Source organism: Parambassis ranga, unplaced genomic scaffold (genome assembly GCF_900634625.1).
Source record: "Parambassis ranga unplaced genomic scaffold, fParRan2.1 scaffold_21_arrow_ctg1, whole genome shotgun sequence".
Taxonomy (NCBI): domain Eukaryota; kingdom Metazoa; phylum Chordata; class Actinopteri; family Ambassidae; genus Parambassis; species Parambassis ranga.
In genome coordinates, this window is record NW_021144767.1 from 198,671 (window position 1) to 222,239 (window position 23,569).

The 23,569-nt window shown below is 45.5% G+C and overlaps 7 non-coding genes across 7 annotated transcripts; all 7 read right to left on the reverse strand.

The window, feature by feature from the left end:
• Positions 1-708: 708 nt before the first annotated feature.
• Positions 709-780, reverse strand: trnap-cgg (transfer RNA proline (anticodon CGG)). The gene has a single exon. It is a non-coding gene; the product is annotated as a tRNA-Pro (tRNA).
• A 13,365-nt stretch (positions 781-14,145) lies between these two features.
• trnat-cgu (transfer RNA threonine (anticodon CGU)) lies at positions 14,146-14,217 on the reverse strand. Its single transcript has one exon. It is a non-coding gene; the product is annotated as a tRNA-Thr (tRNA).
• Positions 14,218-14,474: 257 nt separating this feature from the next.
• On the reverse strand, positions 14,475-14,547 carry trnam-cau (transfer RNA methionine (anticodon CAU)). The gene has a single exon. It is a non-coding gene; the product is annotated as a tRNA-Met (tRNA).
• A 653-nt stretch (positions 14,548-15,200) lies between these two features.
• trnay-gua (transfer RNA tyrosine (anticodon GUA)) lies at positions 15,201-15,291 on the reverse strand. Its single transcript is given in 2 exon segments — positions 15,201-15,236; positions 15,255-15,291. It is a non-coding gene; the product is annotated as a tRNA-Tyr (tRNA).
• Positions 15,292-18,599: 3,308 nt separating this feature from the next.
• Positions 18,600-18,690, reverse strand: trnay-gua (transfer RNA tyrosine (anticodon GUA)). Its single transcript is given in 2 exon segments — positions 18,600-18,635; positions 18,654-18,690. It is a non-coding gene; the product is annotated as a tRNA-Tyr (tRNA).
• A 2,598-nt stretch (positions 18,691-21,288) lies between these two features.
• On the reverse strand, positions 21,289-21,361 carry trnam-cau (transfer RNA methionine (anticodon CAU)). Its single transcript has one exon. It is a non-coding gene; the product is annotated as a tRNA-Met (tRNA).
• A 651-nt stretch (positions 21,362-22,012) lies between these two features.
• Positions 22,013-22,103, reverse strand: trnay-gua (transfer RNA tyrosine (anticodon GUA)). The gene is given in 2 exon segments: positions 22,013-22,048; positions 22,067-22,103. It is a non-coding gene; the product is annotated as a tRNA-Tyr (tRNA).
• Between the last annotated feature and the right edge of the window lie 1,466 nt (positions 22,104-23,569).

The window sequence follows — 23,569 nt, forward strand, 5'->3', positions numbered from 1 at the left end:
TAATAACAAAAAGATAATATAATATATATATATATATATATGCACTCAACAAAAATATAAACGCAACACTTTTGTTTTTGCTCCCATGTTTCATGAGATGGACTTGAAGATCTAAACTTCATTCCAGATACACAATATTACCATTCCTCTCAAACAGTGTTCACAAATCTGTCTAAATGTGTGATAGTGAGCACTTCTGCTTTGCTGAGATGATCCATCCCACCTCACAGGTGTGCCACATCAAGATGCTGATCTGACATCATGATTAGTGCACAGGTGTACCTCAAACTGCCCACAATAAAAGGCCACCCTGAAATGTGCAGTTTTGTCTCACAGCAAAATGCCACAGATGCCACAAGCATTGAGGGAGCGTGCAATTGGCATGCTGACAGCAGGAATGTCAACCAGATCTGTTGCTCGTGCATTGAATGTTCATTTCTCCACCATAAGCCGTCTCCAAAGGCAAAGATCACTGGCTTAAATGTCTAAAATGTCGTGCAGCCTCTACTTTCACTCCTGCCTTACAGCCCCTGTACTTCTTCCTCAGCTCTCCCTGGACATTGGTCCTCAGTGCAGTGCAGTTCTAGAATGATTGCTTCTGAGAGTTTGAGCAGACTGCTGTTTACAGGGACTAAGTTGGAATATGAACTTATGTGCTGTAAATGTAAACATGAAGCAGCCATCCTATCTACTGAAGTTCAAAGATGAGGGTTCGTCCGGGATTTGAACCCGGGACCTCTCGCACCCGAAGCGAGAATCATACCCCTAGACCAACGAGCCATGTGTGACATCTCTTTTTTCATGTTTCAGTCAGTGGAAGAACAACACAAAGCACATGTTCTTCTTAGTTTGACATTGGTAAAGATATGAACAAAGATTTCTGGTTAGGAATATAAAGCCGCTGCATTGAAGTTCATGGCTCATGTTGTGTGTTTGTGTTTTTCAACCCTATAGGAGGGCAGCTTACACGTTCTGAAGACAGGAGCCCAGCGATGTGGGGGTTTCATCCAACTTAATTTGGTATATTGAAATGCAAAGGTTTATGTCCTGGAGGAATGTTATGCACCTTACTGTTTCTATTTCTGCTGCATTTATTGGATGGAAAATTCAATTTAATTGAGTTCATCCAGTGAGTATAGGTTAAACAAATGAGTGATATTTAATCACAATAAATATACAGCAATGCAGTGATTAATGTGATGTGATGTGATGTGTAATGTGATCGTGAAGACCACATCCGGAAAGGGGGGAAAACGCAAGAGGAGAGGCTGCTGGATCATAAGATCCCCCCGGGGTCTAGACCTGGTGGTGGTGGAGAGCTTTCTCTCTCTCTCTCCCCCCCCCCCTCTCCCTCTCTCCCTCTCTCCCCCCTCTCTCCCTCCCTCCCTCTCTCTCCCTCCCTCCCCCCCTCTCTCTCCCTCTCTATCTCTCCCTCCCTCCCTTTCTCTCTCTATCTCTCTCCTCTCTCTCTCTCCCTCCCTCTCTCTCTCTCCCTCTCTCTCTCTCTCCCTCCCTCTCTCTCTCTCCCTCGCTCTCTCCCTCCCTCCCTTTCTCGCTCTCTCCCTCCCTCCCTCCCCCCCCTCTCTCTCCCTCTCGCTCTCTCTCTCCTCTCTCTCCCTCCCTCCCTCTCTCCCCCCCTCTCTCCCTCCCTTTCTCTCTCTCTCCTCTCCCTCCCTCTCTCTCTCTCCCTCTTGCTCTCTCCCTCTCCCCCCCTCTCTCTCTCCCTCTCTCCCTCCCTCCCTTTCTCTCTCTCCCCCCTCTCTCTCTCTCTCTCTCCTCTCCCTCTCTATCTCTCCCTCCCTCTCTGTCTCTCCTGTCTCTTCCTCCCTCTCTCTCTCTCTCCCTCTCTCCCTCCCTTTCTCTCTCTCCCTCTCTCTAGCTCTCGCTATCTCTCTCCCTCCCTCTCACTCCTCTCTCCCTCTTTCCCCCCCTCTCTCCCTCCCTTTCTCTCTCTCCCTCTCACTCTCTCTCTCCTCTCCCTCTCTCCTGTCTCTCCCTCCCTCTCTCTCTCTCCCTCTTGCTCTCTCCTCTCTCCCCCTCTCTCCCCCCCTCTCTCTCTCCCTCCCTCTCTCTCCCTCCCTTTCTATCTTTCCCTCTCCCCCTCTCCCTCCCTCTCTCTCTCTCCCTCTTGCTCTCTCCTCTCTCTCCCTCCCTCTCTCTCCCTCCCTCTCTCCCCCCCCCCCTCTCTCTCTCCTGTCTCTCCCTCCCTCTCTCTCTCTCCCTCTTGCTCTCTCCTCTCTCCCTCTCTCCTCTCTCTTTCTCCCTCTCTCTCTCTCCTCTCTCTTTCTCCCTCTCTCTCCCTCTCTCTCCCTCCCTCCCTCTCTCTCTCTCTCTCCCTCCCTCCCTCTCTCTCTCTCTCCTCTCCCTCTCTCTCTCCTGTCTCTCCCTCTCTCTCTCTCCCTCCCTCTCTCTCCCTCCCTCTCTCTCTCTCCCTCTCTCTCTCTCTCTCTCTCCCCCCTCTCTCTCTCTCCCCCCTCTCTCCTCCTCATCTCCTCCGTTATCAATTGTCAGGTCTTACCTCTCATAAGCTGATGAAGGAGGGTCTGACCGTCGTTCGCGCCACACGGTTTTTATATCAGGTCCAAGGGTCCAATCAGATGTCCCCTTCAGTGACCGTGCACCTGGCTGTCATAGGACGGACTGTCAGTCAGTCAGTCAAATGTCAGCTATGTTGCTCAGTTTGTAACTGGTATCTTTATTGGTTAAGAAAAGGCCGGTCATTATTCAAAATAATAAGTGTACTCAGTAACAAATTGTGATGTTAAAAATAGCGAAGTACATTATTTTGTTACATCTGGTCTCAGTCTAGTTCTGTAGGCTGCACAACCACAGGAAGACTGCTGACTTGACAGTTGCCCAAAAGACGACCATTGACACCTTGCACAAGGAGGGCAAGACACAAAGAGGCTGGCTGTTCACAGAGCTCTGTCCAAGCACATTAACAGAGAGGGAAGGGGAGTACAAGCAAGAGGGAGTACAAAGTGTTCTGCCCAAACAGGGACTTGAACCCTGGACCCTCAGATTAAAAGTCTGATGCTTCCAATACTTCACTAGTACACTTCATGTAGTGTAGTGAGATCTGATTGACTTGCAATTGACCCTTTGTACAAGGGGGATTAGCTCAAATGGTAGAGCGCTCGCTGCGCAAAAGAAGGGGTCCGATTTTCTCGCTGTCGCACGCAAGGGAAAAAGTTGAGAAAAATGTGGAGCCCCGCTGTGCGCGGACAAACGTCTCGTGTAGCGGTATTGAGGCAATATTCCTGTTCATTATAAAGGAGTTTAAGTGAAATATGAAACAAATCATCTGCTATGGGCTGGACTCGAACCCGTAGTCTGTGCCGTCAGCTGTGCGACAATGTATAGAGTTGTTGGAATGTTTAAAACCCACAACGTTTCAATCAATTAATGATTAACTAAATCAATTAATGATTGATTTAGCTTAGTTTAGATATGTTTAAATATATTACAATATCAACAGACGTTTTTTACTTTATTTAGTGTTTACTTTGGCTTTAACATGATATGCCCCATCCAATGACTTGTGATGTTTACCTGTTTATGGTTTAATAATATGAACAATGAGCATTCAAACGTGTTTTTGTGTGGGAGCTTCTTTGATAAAGATCAGAGTGAATCTTAAATGTTTATATGATTTATCAGAACAAATATAAAACAAATACAAGTGAATACACACACACACACACTGCATACAGGACTATAAAATACTATTCAGCCCATTCACCCATGTGAAAATATATACAACATATACAGGTCAAATATTAGGTCAAATATTACACAATGTACAATTATACAATAACATTCAACAGCACTGCATAAAGACAGACAGGCTTGTTGATTTAAACATAAGAAAATTGCTTATATACAATATATACAGGCCAAACATAGTGTTTACTGTGGATGTTTTTGCTGGCGCAGCCACTCATCCAGAGACATTCCACTGGATGAACGCGAGCAAAATGTGGCATTACCATATCTACTGTGGCCAAACTCTGCTGTTTTAGGATGCCCACATTTGCTGCATGTGTTGAAGGTAACATACATACTTCCTTTTTTGGACTCCACTCTCCTCCTCCAGAGCCCGCCGCCGCCTGTTCCTCTGAGTGAAACGGGACACAGTAGGAAGAGGAGCAGCAGACGCAGGAAGAAGCGGGGCTGTGCCTGCACCGGATGCTGCAGTACCAGAAGCTGCCATCACCACTGGCACAGTCATGTTTGGGTTCAGAACTAACGTGCCTAACCCAGCTGCTGAAACAGGCTGTGCAGTTTCTGATGCTGTGGGACCAGGTACTGTGGGCGCAGGTGTGATGGGGCGCTCCCTGATGCGCCGGCGACCAGGCCGCAGAGGAGGAGCCTGTCCTTCCTGATTTGGTGGAAGTACAAATGCGTGTCTTGGGCCTGACGTGACTGGTGCTTCATCCAGTGGTTCCCTCGGAGCAGTAAGCCGGGTTTGAGCCACAGGAATTGAGGCAGATGGAGCCGGTCCCTGATTAAGGACACTCAATTCCTGATTCTTCTGCCGCCGTTGAAACCTGAAAATACATCATTTGTATTATATGTGTTTAGAAGTATTTACTTCATTTGAGGCAAATAGTGTACCCTGCCTACCACTGAATGAGTGTCCGCTGGTTTAGCTCAAAGAGCTGGATCGTGGTTTCCTCCATCAGCCTGGTGCTGGAGTGAGCACCTGGGGTTGCTCACTCCAGCCTTTTTGGTTGTTGACCTGTGTAAAGCGCACAGCTTTACACATATGGCCTCAACTAAGCGGCTGGTACTAGGCCACTGAGCTGGCCCCCCAGGATGGCCAATCAAACACCGTTTTACACTCTCCACACCCGGGGTGACTCCAGATCGCTTTGGTGCCTTAAAGCGGCCGTGTGTCAGTCGAGGCTGATGTCGAGGCTGGTAGTTAACCCGTTGTTTGTCACCATCAGGAAGCGCTGCCCACAGCCGGAAGGCCTCTGTCACCTGCAGCTCAGTGAGGTAAGAAGCCTCACGAAGACCCACAAGGTAACCAGCCAGTTCCTGGACCTTGTCCCACCCAGTGACACCATCAGGGCCAATAACTGCTCCCTAGTAAATGCAGATTAATGTTAATATATGTGCAATAAAAGCTGACCAAAAGTTAAAAGGCCATTAAAATGTCTTACCTGAGGCTCGTTTGATGGACTGCTTCCAGGATCCAGTGCAGCCTGACAGATGTCAGACGGCTGTGACAGCACTAAGGAGGCAGAGGCAGGATGCTGTCCATCTCCATCACTGGACGTGGATGGGTGGGGTGGAGCAGAGGCCTGAGGACTGGTTGTCAAAGATGGGGGGCTCTTTTGAAGATCATGGCAGGGGTCATCCTCACAGAGCACTGATACTGTGATGTCCTCCATGATCTCCTCCTGAAATCCCTCATCTTGCAGGTCCTCGTCATTTATTTGCTCCACCAACCTGTCCTCCTCTTCAGGGTTCTGGAGCACTGGAGTCAATGTTTTGCCTGTCTGGCTGTACAGATACTCCACCCCCAGCAATTCACCTACAAGAAAAAAACAAAAAAGAAAGTGTTCTTAATATTTTGTCCAGAACATAAAAGGTTATACAGATAATGTTTCAAAATACAAAAATGTGGATTGATGAATAAATGATTTATATTGGTGTTAAATGAGTATTTCTTGCCTGTGTATACTCCAGGAGGGCGGTAGCGCTCATCCCAGGGCTTCCCAAACACAACTCGGCTGAGCTGGTCCACAGCCTCTCGCAGGGCACTGCCATATGATCGGATGGAAGAGGCTCCTTTTACAGCCTCTTCCATCCGATCTTCATTCCATCGCATCAAGCCTTCAAGGAGATAGGCCTGAAAATGTGCATCACTGGCACTGGTTCCTAAAGGTTAAATAAAATAGGAAAAAGGGTCACACACACGCAAGATATGTGCTACATTTGAGGTACTATGAGGTTACATGCAATAGAGTTATGTAAATACATGAAAAATCATCATTATAACCAGAATTAATGAGGAAAAGTAATTAAATTAGTTTCTTGTGAGATAAGATCTGTTCTGACATCAGAAAAGGACTGTAATATTACTGTAGAATGTGACATTACTTTAAAGTAATGGAAACAGTTACAGTGCTTATAATACTTAAAGAGACACTGTAATCCATATGGGATACCTGGGATGAAGCGGTTCAAGTGGAGGTGGAAAGACTCCAGGGAGGTAGAGCCACGGGCACACCTGTAGCAGCACAGCTCCACACCACCTTTCTTCAGTGTCCCCTTCTTAATGTAGAGTGGGAAGTTCTCTGGGTCTTGGATACACAGTACATGTTTCTGCTGTTCTTTCCATATTTGCTGGATCCGATCATGGTCCAGTAGAGGAACTCCCAGAGTGTCCTTCCCATCCACACTGTCAAAGTGATCAATCAGTGATCCAATCAGGCTGGTGGTCTCCTCCATCCCTCTGGTCCTCCTGCGGCAGTGCAGTGCCAACTCCCTCCGGGTAATGCGAGCACTGAGTGCCTTTTCTGAGAGGTGGCCGGTCTTCTTTGCTGCTAGCTCCCCCTCCTTTGCACGGCGAAGAGCAGCGACATCCTCTGGATCCCATTCAAAGATGCACGTGGACAGACGTGCCATGAAGACTCCATAGAGTGGATGAGCCTCTGTTGTGACACCTGCAGCAAATCGGCGCATAAAATGCCAGATGTCAAGGCGCACTTCGAGGTCATCCCACTCTGAAAACATGGCCTTAACACGAGACTGGCCATGCTGACTGCAGCAGTCTCTGTCCACATACATCACTTTTGGGGGCATCTGTCCTGCCTCCCGATAGCGCTTCATCAGGCCAGCTGCCATGGCATCCAATCCATGTCCCTCGGCAGCTGTGAGCACAGAGACAAGGACTTGGCCGTGCTCATTTCCCACATTTGTGCACCAAGCAGCTGTCCCTGAAGCAGCCCCAGCAAGTTTCTTTGTGACCTATTTGGAAAAGGTCAAACAGAGTGTTCATTATGCACGCAAACATATTTATATCTGGCCAACATTCTGTATAGGTAAAATGCTGTGATACCTTTTTAGTGGAGTCAATCTTGAGCACAGACCCAAAGACAGATGTAATTTTGGCCTTGACCTCATGCAGTCGCCCCAGAACATCCCTGGCGTATACAGCTAACATCCACTTAGGTTTAGGTATGGCAGGTAAGGGAGGAGGCTCAAGGAACACAGGAGGCTGCAAAGGGAGGACTTTGCAAATGGCTCACAGGCAGTGAGGTACTGCAGTACACGCTGCGACCATGCCTCACCATGTTGCTCCATCAACTTCTTGTGAAGCTGAGTCACACTGTTGCCCAATGTCCTCTCCCTCATCATCCTCACCACCCGGTTGTCACATGAGTATCTAATGAAAGACCAGTGTAATAACACAAATGCAGTTTTTGGTTAAACAATAACACAAATCAAAGCACCTAATAATGTTTGATCTTAATTATGACTTACCTGTATGTCAATAAAGCGGGAAACTGACTGCGGTGACCCATATCCAGTTGTCCTAAGATGTCTTCGGACCAGGCTGGATACTTTTTTGTGCAGCGTTTGCACTCCAAGTACTCTGTTGCAAGGTCATACCACCCGTCGATGTCTAAGACCCTGCGCACAGTACGATATAGTCCTGCCACTGTTAGTCTGTGTTTACCACAGTCTGGGCGAACACAGACAAGAGGGAACTGCCACATCTTCAGCGGCATCCATAAAAAAAGGGGCCGACAGAAGAAGAGGTCAGGTGAGGCGGGCAGCTGACTGTGAATGAGAGGGGGCTGAGGAGGATGCCACCAAAGCTTCAGCTGGGGCACTAGCTCTGGCTTGCCAGTGTGTAGGTTGGCCTTGAAGAGGGTCTTACGGATCCACTCCTGCTGGAAAGGTGGAAGCTGATCCTTCCAGTGACGAGGGAGCTCAGCAGGTGGCTGATGATGTGGAGGGTCTGGTATTTTTACCACTAGAGGCGGACCAGCACGGGCCTCTGAATGAGCAATGGCTGGAGCTTTTGAAGGAGAAATGCAGAAAAAAATAATATAAGGATGACTGTTGTATTTGATCGCAGTCCACAATCTGCCTGCACAGCATACATTTGGACAAGCATTAATAGATTATGATTATAATTAATAGTTAGACATAAAAAAATAAGAGACCACTGTGGTTTCTTATTTTTTCCAGAGCTGTATTTGAAAAGGATTAGATGGAATAGAGCAAAGAAAATAAGTTGTGATGAATTTAGTATAAAGTAGTGATGCCCACAGACATGAAGCGTGCACACAGTTGCAGTGATGAAAAACAGTTACTGTGATCATTAAAACAATGAATCTCCTCCGTCCTGTTCAGGGGATTAGACAGATAGTGAGTGAGAAAAGCAAGTGATGTTAGTGAAAATGTTATCCAATGATTGTTTCTCAACGGGAAACACAAATGAAAACACCAACACCTTTGGATATCCTTAAGGTTTTGAAGAGGTGCACTCAAAGAATGCATCCCGCTTGAAGCTCGATGCGACATAATCCTGTACTGTAAACAAAAATATTTGAAAAAACAGTGATTTTTTATTCCTCAAAAATAATACTTCACAGTGTGTTTTCACTAAACATTTTCATAATATTTGCATTTGTGTCGTATGCCACACCTGTATTCTGCTGTGCTTCATATTGTGACACTGCAGATACCAGCTCCTCATCATCGTCTTCAGCAAAGTCACCCGCTCCAGAAGGGGCAACAGAAGTGCCTGCAGCACAAATATAAAATGTTATTAGCATTTATTAATAGGTTAATAAAATTATTACTGTTGACAAGACACAAGGACAAACAATGTACGATGTTACTTACCAGTAGGGAAGAGCTGCCTTTGTGCCAAATGTTTGGCTGGGGGTTCTGTTGGCAGAGTGCACTGCGGTACTGGGGCTGGAAACAGCAAGTGGATAAGTCTGTGTAGTCTGCCATAATGATAACTGAATACATATACAGTACATGTTACACAGTTACACTCACAGGGTTTAACTGGTGACATCAGTTTTTTAGCCAGCTGTGAAGGAGACAAATGTTTGCCACGCGCCAACAGTGCTTTCACAGTGCCAGTCTTCCACACACCAGTTTGGATGGCAGCAGGTGAAGGAGCAGACATGTGGGAGGCTGCAGGTGTAGGTGCAGAGGCACTGGAGGCTGCAGGTGTAGGTGCAGAGGCACTGGAGGCACTGGAGGCTGCAGGTGTAGGTGCAGAGGCACTGGAGGCTGCAGGTGTAGGTGCAGAGGCACTGGAGGCTGCAGGGTTTTGGGCCTGGCATCTGCCTTGATCAGGTACTTGATGAGAGCCTGGGCCTCCTTGCTCTGGTCTTCATAGACGTCCTTCATGGACCGGCCCTTGAAGTCTCCAAACTCTACCATCAAACATCCCTGGTCTCCAGTTTCCCGGGCTTCTGCTTGCACTTGCTGCTTTCTTTTAAACTTCTCCAGTTCCTCTGCCATCTCTCTAATAAGAGATGTGTACTGGATGAACAGCTGCTTATTTTGTGACAGGGGGTTTGCCTGCACCGTCTCTTTAGATATGCTGTCCATCAAATACAATGCATACCCCAGAGAGTTTTCCAGGAGCCATCTAAATCTCTGGCCCTGGTACTTCCCAAACTGGAGCTTGCAGTGAGCAAGCACCAAAAACTGGTCACTGGGGTCTCCACCGTTTACACTCACAAACGTTCTGGCCTCCGCCAGCACTTCCTCTTCAGGTTTGGCCCTTCCAGATTCCACATTTTGCGTTCGCATCGCCTCCTCTGATGGCGCCATGAGGAGACGCTGTGATGTGGCTGACTGCTGCTTAAAAACCGGATAAGCATACATTTTCTGAAATGAAAACACAATTACAGCTGAAAGATACCTGTACTTTTAGAGTGTGATCATTTAACAAGCTACTTCTTTTCCCCACAGGGATTGATAAAGTAATTCACATTACTATGATAATGTGTACTACTGTGTCTCCTACAAAGCAAAACCATGTTATTTTCATTGAGCTATTGTATTGTACCTTTATTTAAATATTTGTAGAGGTAAGTTGTTAAAGGGGAGGGATTGTAATAAAACACCCACCTGAAAACAAACCATTTTAACATCATAACATAACTTAATTTGTAAGAGTAAAAAGTATTCTATTTTGATTTATTCTGATGTATTTTGAAAACCCCAATGTCTGAATCCTTAACTTTACTATATTAATGTTAAAACTGGAATTTCTGAACTGATCAATATCCTACGTTTATAGTTTATAGAGATAGTGAATGACCTCCTACATGTAGGCTACTTTACATCTACAAAAAGCGGTTTACACCATTACAAGGTATTACATGCATATTAGTATGTTATGTGAACATTACATAAAACGAACAATAGAGCAATATCTACCGGTTTACAGAGAATCAATTGCACGTATAGCCTGTTAGCGGGTGGCCATGACAGCGATAGCGATCAATGGTAGTGACATTTTTTGGTCGGTATTTACAGGTTGACGGGTACGTCGAAGAAAACGTGTGCTATATAATGTCCAATCGCTATATCGCTATGTCGGCCTGTTTTGTTTTCTTAAGGTACAGACTGTATCTGAACAGACAATGGCCGATTTATAGTAAATTAAATAAGGTGAAGTAAACTTCATCTTACTGTTTTCACGAGGAAGGGTCAAAAGTAAGCCACAGTGAAGGAACGCGATTGGTTGGTCAAAAGTAAGCCCAGGGAAAGGAACGTGATTGGTCAAAAGTAAGCCCAGGGAAAGGAACGTGATTGGCTAATGTGGGCTTACTTTGGGCTTACTTTGGCTCGACTAGCGCGATGCAGTAAGCGCAAGCGAGAGGTAGCGGGATCGATGCCCGCATCCTCCAGCCTGCGTTTTATGAGGGAGGGTGTAGCTGGATGGATGAGGATGGATGGATGATGTAGTGCAGCGGTCCCCAACCTTTTTTGCACCACGGACCGGTATCATGTAAAACAATACTTTCACGGACCGGCACAGAAAAAAAAGTGCATAAAGAGACTTACTCAACTTACTCTTATGCTTAATTAGTGGGAGCCTTTGAGCTTTCTCAGCAATGAGGCGGTCCCATCTAGGGATAATGGGAGACATGACACCCGTGTGTTTCTTATGTCCAGTCCACTCCGTAATTTAGTTTTGGCCGTCATTAATTGCTTCAGTCGTTCTTGTTCATGTTTTCTTCCATGGCTTGTCTTTTAATGCAGGGTGCTCGGTCTCGCAGTTTTGAAGGCTTCGTTGCCTCATTTGCGAGTCTGTCGCCACATCACTCAGAGAGGACTTGGTGTGTGAGAATCACCTGTTGCAATAAATCCGTATTTTAAATAGGACTCCTGATATAGTCTTTTAAATGCGGGTTTCTTTTTCTTTGAAGGGGTAGGCTCCTCTTCTCCTGTCTCCTCGTTAGGCCTTTTCCCCTTTCCGAAGAAGCTCTCCAAAGACGTTTGTTTTTTATTCATTTGTGCTAGCTTGTGGGCTTAATTTTGGGGTGCCGTATCCCGTGACCGAGACAAGCGTCTGGACAGGTGCTTAAAGGCACAGGCGGATGAATCTGATCGATTTATAAATGAAACAGCTTTCAGACTCAGATAATGAATAATATATGTTTTGCTCAGTCTTTCTGTGCGGCCTGGTTCCAAATGACCCACGGACCGGTACCGGTCCCCGGCCCGGTGGTTGGGGACCACTGATGTAGTGGACTCCCACCCAGCAGATCAGGTCCCAGAGGTTACAGCATCATTTATTAGCTGAGTTTCCCCTCAGGGAAGCTGCTGTTTACAAGCTGTTTACAGAAAGAAGCAAGAAAACAACAGTCAGCATCATCGTCCAAAAAAACACATGACAATAACATGTGAGACAGAGAGTTTATGATCAGTGCTCCCCCTGCTGGTTTGGACATATGATGACATTTTAAATGTACCAGTCAAAAGTCACTCAGTGGTTTGTCTTTGTTTTTATGACTTTCTACATTGTAGATTCATCCGGAAGACATCAGAGCTATGAAGGAACACATGTGGAATGACGCAGTGAACAAACAGTGTTAAACCAAGCAGAATATGTTTGATGTTTGACATTCTTCCAAGCAGCCAGCTTTTGCTTTGATGACAGCTTTGCACACTCTTTGCATTCTCTCAATCTGAACTGAACCACCAATGCTGTGCAATGCTTACATCTAGTGGTTGCAGGCTGCAGCCTCCTCATTCCAAAATCAATCCCTCCTCCACATAAAGTCAGAAGTTCTAAATGTGAGTCATTAAATGAGAGGTTCCAGCAGAAACGTCCAAACATCTGAAGAGAAGCTGAGAAGCCTGAGATACAGGGGCTGCAAGCTGAGCTTCAACTGTTCCTGTTTAGACAATAAGAACAGATCATCACTGTCTTTTAAAATGTTCTGATCAAATCACATTAGTTTGTATATTTATATTACACACAGAGCTGTTGTTTCAGTCACATTCATTTGTTATGTGTACAGTGGGTGCAGGAAGTATTCAGACCCCCTTAAATGTTTCACTTTGTTATATTGCAGCCATTTGCTAAAATCATTGAAGTTCATTTTTCCTCATTAATGTCCACACAGCTCCCCATACTGACAGAAACACACAGAGTTGTTGACATGTTTGCAGATGTATTAAAAAGCCAAAGTGAAATATGACATGGTCCTAAGTATCAGAGCCTTTGCTGTGACTCTCATATATTGAACTCAGGTGCGTCCATTTCTTCTGATCGTCCTTCAGATGGTTCTACACCTTCATCTGAGTCCAGCTGTCTTTGATGATACTGATTGGACTTGATGAGGACAGACACACACCTGTCTGTATAAGACCTTACAGCTCACAGTGCAGGTCACATACTGGGTGATGACGTCCTCCTGCAGGTGTTACTGTGGAACAACTGCTCTGGATTGGGATGAGTCTGAATAGAACTTTGTTAGCTTTGTAAAGCTGTGTGGTAGTTAGAGAGGAACTGAAAAGAGTCAACTACAAGGAATACAGTTAAACATCAGGGCTCGTCCGGGATTTGAACCGGGGACCTCTCGCACCCTAAGCGAGAATCATACCCCTAGACCAACGAGCCATGTGTGCCCTCTGATCTTCATGTGTCAGCAGCTGAAACTGAAATGTAAATGAATAAAAGACTACTGTGCGCTATAGCTGTCTGGAATTAGCGACCTATCTACCACGCGTGTCACATGTGCTCGGAAAGCTCGGAAAGTGTGGACAAGCTGGAGGTGGAAGAGAACCGTCAGGAGAGGGATGAACAGCTGCCATGATATTTGTAATGGGACGTCAGGACTTTGTTTTGGTTTTCTTTCCAGAACAATAAAGGATCTGAAATGAAATGTGTGAAATGTTTGTTCCACCATTTTGAAGACTTGGATTAAATTACGCATTCTGGGAAATTTTTTTACATTTTTTTTTTATTTTAGGTACTTTAGTAATCCCAGAGGGAAATTGTTTAAGGCCCCTAAACAAAAGACAGGTCCTCTGGCCAGTAGGTGGCGCAGTGTCTGTAGCATTTCAGCATATCAGCTGTGCGGCAACCTTCGGGGTTCAAACTTGAAGCCCATGCGGAAGTGTCAAAACTTGTAATTCATGCCGCAACCACTGGGGGCTGGCTCCAAAAGCGAGTCATTTCCCATAGACTCCCATGTTAAAATGTCCGACTTCACAGCAGGAATGAACATGTTTACAGCCTGGTACAAAAAAATTCTGGTCTCAGATGATAGGTTCTCTTCTAGTGTCAATTGTATGGGGGTGATTTTTTTTTATATAACTTACTCGTTTTAATTATATTCGGACTTAAAATTCTGCATAATTATAGGAGTTGCCACTTGAGCAGCAGAAGGCTGACGTATAACAGCGCGAGTTTCCTGCTTTCACGATGGCCCGCCCCCAAACTCCACTCGTGCTCCCCCTCTTTGTACGTATTTGGAGTTTTTGGCGGACGTGATGCTTCCAACATGGCGGCTCCCACGAGCCTCAGAACGGCTCTTCAGAAACAAATGGGTGACATCACGGAAGCTCTGTCTATAGTTTTTACTCTCAATGGGTTTTGTCTTTCTTTAAAAGGAACCTCCTACAGATCTTTGAAGGCATGAATGGGAATTGAACCCATGATCTTTGGTTTACGAGACCAACGCCTTACCACTTGGCCAAACTTCCTGGTATTGTGTTCACAATGGTGGCATTGATCCCCAGCCTCTGTCACACAGTCTGTTCAGTGTGGGGCCCCTTAAGGTCTGTGTTCCACACATGCACAATGGGTAGGCAACCACCGGATTGTATAGTAAGCACTGACAGACACCTGCTTTTATGGTCATTTCCTCTGTAAATTAGCTTGTTGATGCTACTATGTAATATTATGTACCTGTAAATGGTGAGTGTGTGTACTCTTTATTCAATGCTGTCTCTAAAAGTTGTGCCCCGTGTGAGGGTTGAACTCACGACCTTCAGATTATGAGACTGACGCGCTGCCTACTGCGCCAACGAGGCCCAAAAACTGGGACATATGGTCTTTTTTTTTTTTTTTTAAACAAAGATCTACAGCAGGGGTCTCAAACTCAATTTACCCGGGGGGCGATGGGGGGTCGAGGCTGGGTGAGGCTGGGCCGCATCAAGTATTCCACAAAAAAGCATTCAGATATTCCAAAATACAACTGGTCCGATCTTCTCAATCTTCCAGGTCAGAATAGGGATGCAAATTATCGAGGAATTCATTAATCGTAAACTGATATGCAGCGATTTCCCCTCAGTTTCACTAAGATTAAAAGCTAAACATTGTTTACTAAATAAAAACTGCATGTCATATTCCTTAATGAGTGATTTGCTGTACCATTGGGGTCAAACAGGCTGGTTTGTTTGTAGGTGATTTTGTGTTTACAGATGCAGAGCTAGCAAATTTTAAAAAGGCTCTATCGACTTGCTAAAGGTAAGATTTGACCAGTCAAGGATTCTAATGACTACATAACACATCCTTTATTACATAAACGTGTTGTAAACACATGCATTGAACAAATGCACTTCAGATAAAAAATCAAATCAGATAAAAATCATTGTGACATATATGTCACATCGGCCCTTTAGCCAAAAAACCAGTGAAAAAATGATGTGACATTATGATGAAACTCTCGAGGGTTAAAAGTCACTCCTTCGAGCCGGATTTGAACCAGCGACCTAAGGATTTCAGTTTTATTGTCTCACTACAGTCCTCCGCTCTACCAACTGAGCTATCGAAGGGTGGGCTGAGAAAGAAATGCCCGAGCACAGCCGAGCGTTCATAGTTGACTCAAACACAGGTCATCTGTGCTTGATTTGAAAGTCAGGAATGTGGATTGGATTTGTGTGTTCATAAAGACCTGAAAAAAATCAGACAAGATTTTCATTATCCTGGAATGCAGCTTAAGACTTTGTGGCAGTATGACCACTTTACATCTTGACCATACTAGAATAGAATAGAATAGAATAGAATAGAATAGAATAGAATAGAATAGAATATAGACTTTGAGGCAAGGCGTCTGGACTTGTAGAGTTTTCTTGAAGACGTTTCGCTGCTCATCCAAGCAGCTTCATCAGTTCTAACTGTTTGGTGGGAAACATGGTTTATATGTGGTTGCAGACCTCAGTGGGTGGGTCTGGGTCAAACTTAGAAACAATAGCACTAAATGTTTCCATAATTACCTGTGATGATCTGGCAGGTGTGTCTAACGACTGGCTAACGACTATGAAACTGCCGGAGGGGGGCTGGTTGACAGCCCTTTGTTCTTGCTGTGAGTATGTGCAAACTTCCTGGGAATGGATGGAATCACTGCATTGTATGCTTCCTGGGGAAGCCACTCCATGCCTGTATGGACTCCCCAAGATTCACAAGGAAGGAGTCCCCCTCAGACCCATCGTCAGCAGCACAAACTCAGTCACATACAACATGGCTAAGCACTTGGCTGAACTCCTGACACCACTGGTAGGACTTTGTGAACAAGGTGGAGAAGATCCGAATGGACCCAGACGACACTATGGCCTCATTTGATGTCACCTCCCTGTTCACCTGCATCCCTACATCAGAAGCCACAGAGATGGTAAGGACGTGCCTCACACAAGACAGCACACTCAAGGAAAGAACCAACCTCACGCCAGACCACATCTGTGACCTGCTGGACCTCTGCCTGACCACCACTTATTTCCAGTACAATGGGAACTTTTACAGACAGAAGCACGGCTGTGCGATGGGATCATCTGTGTCTCCTATTGTGGCCAACCTCTACATGGAAGAAGTGGAGAGAAGAGCCTTGAGTTCCTTTTCTGGAACCACCCCCACCCACTGGTTTAGATATGTGGATGACACCTGGGTGACCAATGAAGTGCAACGGTTCACAGAACACATCAACGCAGTGGACAACAACATCAAGTTCACTCGGGAGGACATCAGGGAGAACAATCTGGCCTTCTTGGACTGCACAGTACATATTGAGGACAGGAGCCTCAACATGGAAGTGTGCAGGAAACCCACACACACGGACCAGTACCTGTTGTTTGATTCACACCACCCACTGGAACACAAACTGGGAGTCATCAGGACCCTGCAGCACAGAGCACAAACTGTACTAACCAGCTCAGAGGGGAAGAAGAAGGAGCAACACCACACCAGAAAGGCCCTGCAGACCTGTGGCTACCCCAAGTGGGCACTCATCAAAGCCACAAAAACAAGACCCCCCAACAACAAGAAGAAGCACAACAACCGGCGGAGAAAGAACATCTCCATTCCATATGTGTCAGGAGTATCAGAGAAACTCTGCAGGATCTTCAAAGGACACTCCTTTGAGGACAACAATGTCCACATTTTAGACAGGGAGGAAAGGTGGTATGAAAGAGGAGTCAAGGAAGCATCTATGTTAAGCTGGAAAAACCTTCCCTTAACAGAGGTGGTGGCCTCAGACATCATCTTTCTACCACATACAATACAGTGATTCCATCCATTCCAGGAAGTTTGCACATACTCACAGCAAGAACAAAGGGCTGTCAACCAGCCCCCCTCCGGCAGTCTCACAGTCGTTAGCCAGTCGTTAGACACACCTGGCCCAGGCAGCCATGGAAACATTTAGTGCTATTGTTTGTGAGTTTTACCCAGACCCACCCACTGAGGTCTGCAACCACATATAAACCATGTTTCCCCACCAAACAGTTAGAACTGATGAAGCTGCTTGGATGAGCAGCGAAACGTCTTCAAGAAAACTCTACAAGTCCAGACGCCTTGCTTCAATCTTCTCTACGTATTAACATATCATATTTTCACAGCAGTTTTAAGGTGTGTACATACTCCTAAAGGTTAAATTAATAATTTTTGTTGGTGCAGTAGTCAGCGCGCATATGAGAGATATTCTCACTAACATACTGCAATGTAGATGTCTTTGTTAAAAAAAGGACCATATTTCACTTGTTTCTGAGCAACCACAGCCGCAGTAGGCAGCGCGTCAGTCTCATAGGTTAAAAAGAGTAGTAGCCAGCACATATACGAGACATATTGGCACTAACATGGGCACTGTATATGAAAAAAAGGCCTTAAACTTCCTGGTATTGTGTTCACAATGGTGGCATTGATCCCCAGCCTCTGTCACACAGTCTGTTCAGTGTGGGGCCCCTTAAGGTCTGTGTTCCACACATGCACAATGGGTAGGCAACCACCGGATTGTATAGTAAGCACTGACAGACACCTGCTTTTATGGTCATTTCCTCTGTAAATTAGCTTGTTGATGCTACTATGTAATATTATGTACCTGTAAATGGTGAGTGTGTGTACTCTTTATTCAATGCTGTCTCTAAAAGTTGTGCCCCGTGTGAGGGTTGAACTCACGACCTTCAGATTATGAGACTGACGCGCTGCCTACTGCACCAACGAGGCCCAAAAACTGGGACATATGGTCTTTTTTTTTTTTTTTTAAACAAAGATCTACAGCAGGGGTCTCAAACTCAATTTACCCGGGGGGCGATGGGGGTCGAGGCTGGGTGAGGCTGGGCCGCATCAAGTATTCCACAAAAAAGCATTCAGATATTCCAAAATACAACTGGTCCGATCTTCTCAATCTTCCAGGTCAGAATAGGGATGCAAATTATCGAGGAATTCATTAATCGTAAACTGATATGCAGCGATTTCCCCTCAGTTTCACTAAGATTAAAAGCTAAACATTGTTTACTAAATAAAAACTGCATGTCATATTCCTTAATGAGTGATTTGCTGTACCATTGGGGTCAAACAGGCTGGTTTGTTTGTAGGTGATTTTGTGTTTACAGATGCAGAGCTAGCAAATTTTAAAAAGGCTCTATCGACTTGCTAAAGGTAAGATTTGACCAGTCAAGGATTCTAATGACTACATAACACATCCTTTATTACATAAACGTGTTGTAAACACATGTATTGAACAAATGCACTTCAGATAAAAAATCAAATCAGATAAAAATCATTGTGACATATATGTCACATCGGCCCTTTAGCCAAAAAACCAGTGAAAAAATGATGTGACATTATGATGAAACTCTCGAGGGTTAAAAGTCACTCCTTCGAGCCGGATTTGAACCAGCGACCTAAGGATTTCAGTTTTATTGTCTCACTACAGTCCTCCGCTCTACCAACTGAGCTATCGAAGGGTGGGCTGAGAAAGAAATGCCCGAGCACAGCCGAGCGTTCATAGTTGACTCAAACACAGGTCATCTGTGCTTGATTTGAAAGTCAGGAATGTGGATTGGATTTGTGTGTTCATAAAGACCTGAAAAAAATCAGACAAGATTTTCATTATCCTGGAATGCAGCTTAAGACTTTGTGGCAGTATGACCACTTTACATCTTGACCATACTAGAATAGAATAGAATAGAATAGAATAGAATAGAATAGAATAGAATAGAATAGAATAGAATAGAATATAGACTTTGAGGCAAGGCGTCTGGACTTGTAGAGTTTTCTTGAAGACGTTTCGCTGCTCATCCAAGCAGCTTCATCAGTTCTAACTGTTTGGTGGGAAACATGGTTTATATGTGGTTGCAGACCTCAGTGGGTGGGTCTGGGTCAAACTTAGAAACAATAGCACTAAATGTTTCCATAATTACCTGTGATGATCTGGCAGGTGTGTCTAACGACTGGCTAACGACTATGAAACTGCCGGAGGGGGGCTGGTTGACAGCCCTTTGTTCTTGCTGTGAGTATGTGCAAACTTCCTGGGAATGGATGGAATCACTGCATTGTATGCTTCCTGGGGAAGCCACTCCATGCCTGTATGGACTCCCCAAGATTCACAAGGAAGGAGTCCCCCTCAGACCCATCGTCAGCAGCACAAACTCAGTCACATACAACATGGCTAAGCACTTGGCTGAACTCCTGACACCACTGGTAGGACTTTGTGAACAAGGTGGAGAAGATCCGAATGGACCCAGACGACACTATGGCCTCATTTGATGTCACCTCCCTGTTCACCTGCATCCCTACATCAGAAGCCACAGAGATGGTAAGGACGTGCCTCACACAAGACAGCACACTCAAGGAAAGAACCAACCTCACGCCAGACCACATCTGTGACCTGCTGGACCTCTGCCTGACCACCACTTATTTCCAGTACAATGGGAACTTTTACAGACAGAAGCACGGCTGTGCGATGGGATCATCTGTGTCTCCTATTGTGGCCAACCTCTACATGGAAGAAGTGGAGAGAAGAGCCTTGAGTTCCTTTTCTGGAACCACCCCCACCCACTGGTTTAGATATGTGGATGACACCTGGGTGACCAATGAAGTGCAACGGTTCACAGAACACATCAACGCAGTGGACAACAACATCAAGTTCACTCGGGAGGACATCAGGGAGAACAATCTGGCCTTCTTGGACTGCACAGTACATATTGAGGACAGGAGCCTCAACATGGAAGTGTGCAGGAAACCCACACACACGGACCAGTACCTGTTGTTTGATTCACACCACCCACTGGAACACAAACTGGGAGTCATCAGGACCCTGCAGCACAGAGCACAAACTGTACTAACCAGCTCAGAGGGGAAGAAGAAGGAGCAACACCACACCAGAAAGGCCCTGCAGACCTGTGGCTACCCCAAGTGGGCACTCATCAAAGCCACAAAAACAAGACCCCCCAACAACAAGAAGAAGCACAACAACCGGCGGAGAAAGAACATCTCCATTCCATATGTGTCAGGAGTATCAGAGAAACTCTGCAGGATCTTCAAAGGACACTCCTTTGAGGACAACAATGTCCACATTTTAGACAGGGAGGAAAGGTGGTATGAAAGAGGAGTCAAGGAAGCATCTATGTTAAGCTGGAAAAACCTTCCCTTAACAGAGGTGGTGGCCTCAGACATCATCTTTCTACCACATACAATACAGTGATTCCATCCATTCCAGGAAGTTTGCACATACTCACAGCAAGAACAAAGGGCTGTCAACCAGCCCCCCTCCGGCAGTCTCACAGTCGTTAGCCAGTCGTTAGACACACCTGGCCCAGGCAGCCATGGAAACATTTAGTGCTATTGTTTGTGAGTTTTACCCAGACCCACCCACTGAGGTCTGCAACCACATATAAACCATGTTTCCCCACCAAACAGTTAGAACTGATGAAGCTGCTTGGATGAGCAGCGAAACGTCTTCAAGAAAACTCTACAAGTCCAGACGCCTTGCTTCAATCTTCTCTACGTATTAACATATCATATTTTCACAGCAGTTTTAAGGTGTGTACATACTCCTAAAGGTTAAATTAATAATTTTTGTTGGTGCAGTAGTCAGCGCGCATATGAGAGATATTCTCACTAACATACTGCAATGTAGATGTCTTTGTTAAAAAAAGGACCATATTTCACTTGTTTCTGAGCAACCACAGCCGCAGTAGGCAGCGCGTCAGTCTCATAGGTTAAAAAGAGTAGTAGCCAGCACATATACGAGACATATTGGCACTAACATGGGCACTGTATATGAAAAAAAGGCCTTAAACTTCCTGGTATTGTGTTCACAATGGTGGCATTGATCCCCAGCCTCTGTCACACAGTCTGTTCAGTGTGGGGCCCCTTAAGGTCTGTGTTCCACACATGCACAATGGGTAGGCAACCACCGGATTGTATAGTAAGCACTGACAGACACCTGCTTTTATGGTCATTTCCTCTGTAAATTAGCTTGTTGATGCTACTATGTAATATTATGTACCTGTAAATGGTGAGTGTGTGTACTCTTTATTCAATGCTGTCTCTAAAAGTTGTGCCCCGTGTGAGGGTTGAACTCACGACCTTCAGATTATGAGACTGACGCGCTGCCTACTGCGCCAACGAGGCCCAAAAACTGGGACATATGGTCTTTTTTTTTTTTTTTAAACAAAGATCTACAGCAGGGGTCTCAAACTCAATTTACCCGGGGGGCGATGGGGGTCGAGGCTGGGTGAGGCTGGGCCGCATCAAGTATTCCACAAAAAAGCATTCAGATATTCCAAAATACAACTGGTCCGATCTTCTCAATCTTCCAGGTCAGAATAGGGATGCAAATTATCGAGGAATTCATTAATCGTAAACTGATATGCAGCGATTTCCCCTCAGTTTCACTAAGATTAAAAGCTAAACATTGTTTACTAAATAAAAACTGCATGTCATATTCCTTAATGAGTGATTTGCTGTACCATTGGGGTCAAACAGGCTGGTTTGTTTGTAGGTGATTTTGTGTTTACAGATGCAGAGCTAGCAAATTTTAAAAAGGCTCTATCGACTTGCTAAAGGTAAGATTTGACCAGTCAAGGATTCTAATGACTACATAACACATCCTTTATTACATAAACGTGTTGTAAACACATGTATTGAACAAATGCACTTCAGATAAAAAATCAAATCAGATAAAAATCATTGTGACATATATGTCACATCGGCCCTTTAGCCAAAAAACCAGTGAAAAAATGATGTGACATTATGATGAAACTCTCGAGGGTTAAAAGTCACTCCTTCGAGCCGGATTTGAACCAGCGACCTAAGGATTTCAGTTTTATTGTCTCACTACAGTCCTCCGCTCTACCAACTGAGCTATCGAAGGGTGGGCTGAGAAAGAAATGCCCGAGCACAGCCGAGCGTTCATAGTTGACTCAAACACAGGTCATCTGTGCTTGATTTGAAAGTCAGGAATGTGGATTGGATTTGTGTGTTCATAAAGACCTGAAAAAAATCAGACAAGATTTTCATTATCCTGGAATGCAGCTTAAGACTTTGTGGCAGTATGACCACTTTACATCTTGACCATACTAGAATAGAATAGAATAGAATAGAATAGAATAGAATAGAATATAGACTTTGAGGCAAGGCGTCTGGACTTGTAGAGTTTTCTTGAAGACGTTTCGCTGCTCATCCAAGCAGCTTCATCAGTTCTAACTGTTTGGTGGGAAACATGGTTTATATGTGGTTGCAGACCTCAGTGGGTGGGTCTGGGTCAAACTTAGAAACAATAGCACTAAATGTTTCCATAATTACCTGTGATGATCTGGCAGGTGTGTCTAACGACTGGCTAACGACTATGAAACTGCCGGAGGGGGGCTGGTTGACAGCCCTTTGTTCTTGCTGTGAGTATGTGCAAACTTCCTGGGAATGGATGGAATCACTGCATTGTATGCTTCCTGGGGAAGCCACTCCATGCCTGTATGGACTCCCCAAGATTCACAAGGAAGGAGTCCCCCTCAGACCCATCGTCAGCAGCACAAACTCAGTCACATACAACATGGCTAAGCACTTGGCTGAACTCCTGACACCACTGGTAGGACTTTGTGAACAAGGTGGAGAAGATCCGAATGGACCCAGACGACACTATGGCCTCATTTGATGTCACCTCCCTGTTCACCTGCATCCCTACATCAGAAGCCACAGAGATGGTAAGGACGTGCCTCACACAAGACAGCACACTCAAGGAAAGAACCAACCTCACGCCAGACCACATCTGTGACCTGCTGGACCTCTGCCTGACCACCACTTATTTCCAGTACAATGGGAACTTTTACAGACAGAAGCACGGCTGTGCGATGGGATCATCTGTGTCTCCTATTGTGGCCAACCTCTACATGGAAGAAGTGGAGAGAAGAGCCTTGAGTTCCTTTTCTGGAACCACCCCCACCCACTGGTTTAGATATGTGGATGACACCTGGGTGACCAATGAAGTGCAACGGTTCACAGAACACATCAACGCAGTGGACAACAACATCAAGTTCACTCGGGAGGACATCAGGGAGAACAATCTGGCCTTCTTGGACTGCACAGTACATATTGAGGACAGGAGCCTCAACATGGAAGTGTGCAGGAAACCCACACACACGGACCAGTACCTGTTGTTTGATTCACACCACCCACTGGAACACAAACTGGGAGTCATCAGGACCCTGCAGCACAGAGCACAAACTGTACTAACCAGCTCAGAGGGGAAGAAGAAGGAGCAACACCACACCAGAAAGGCCCTGCAGACCTGTGGCTACCCCAAGTGGGCACTCATCAAAGCCACAAAAACAAGACCCCCCAACA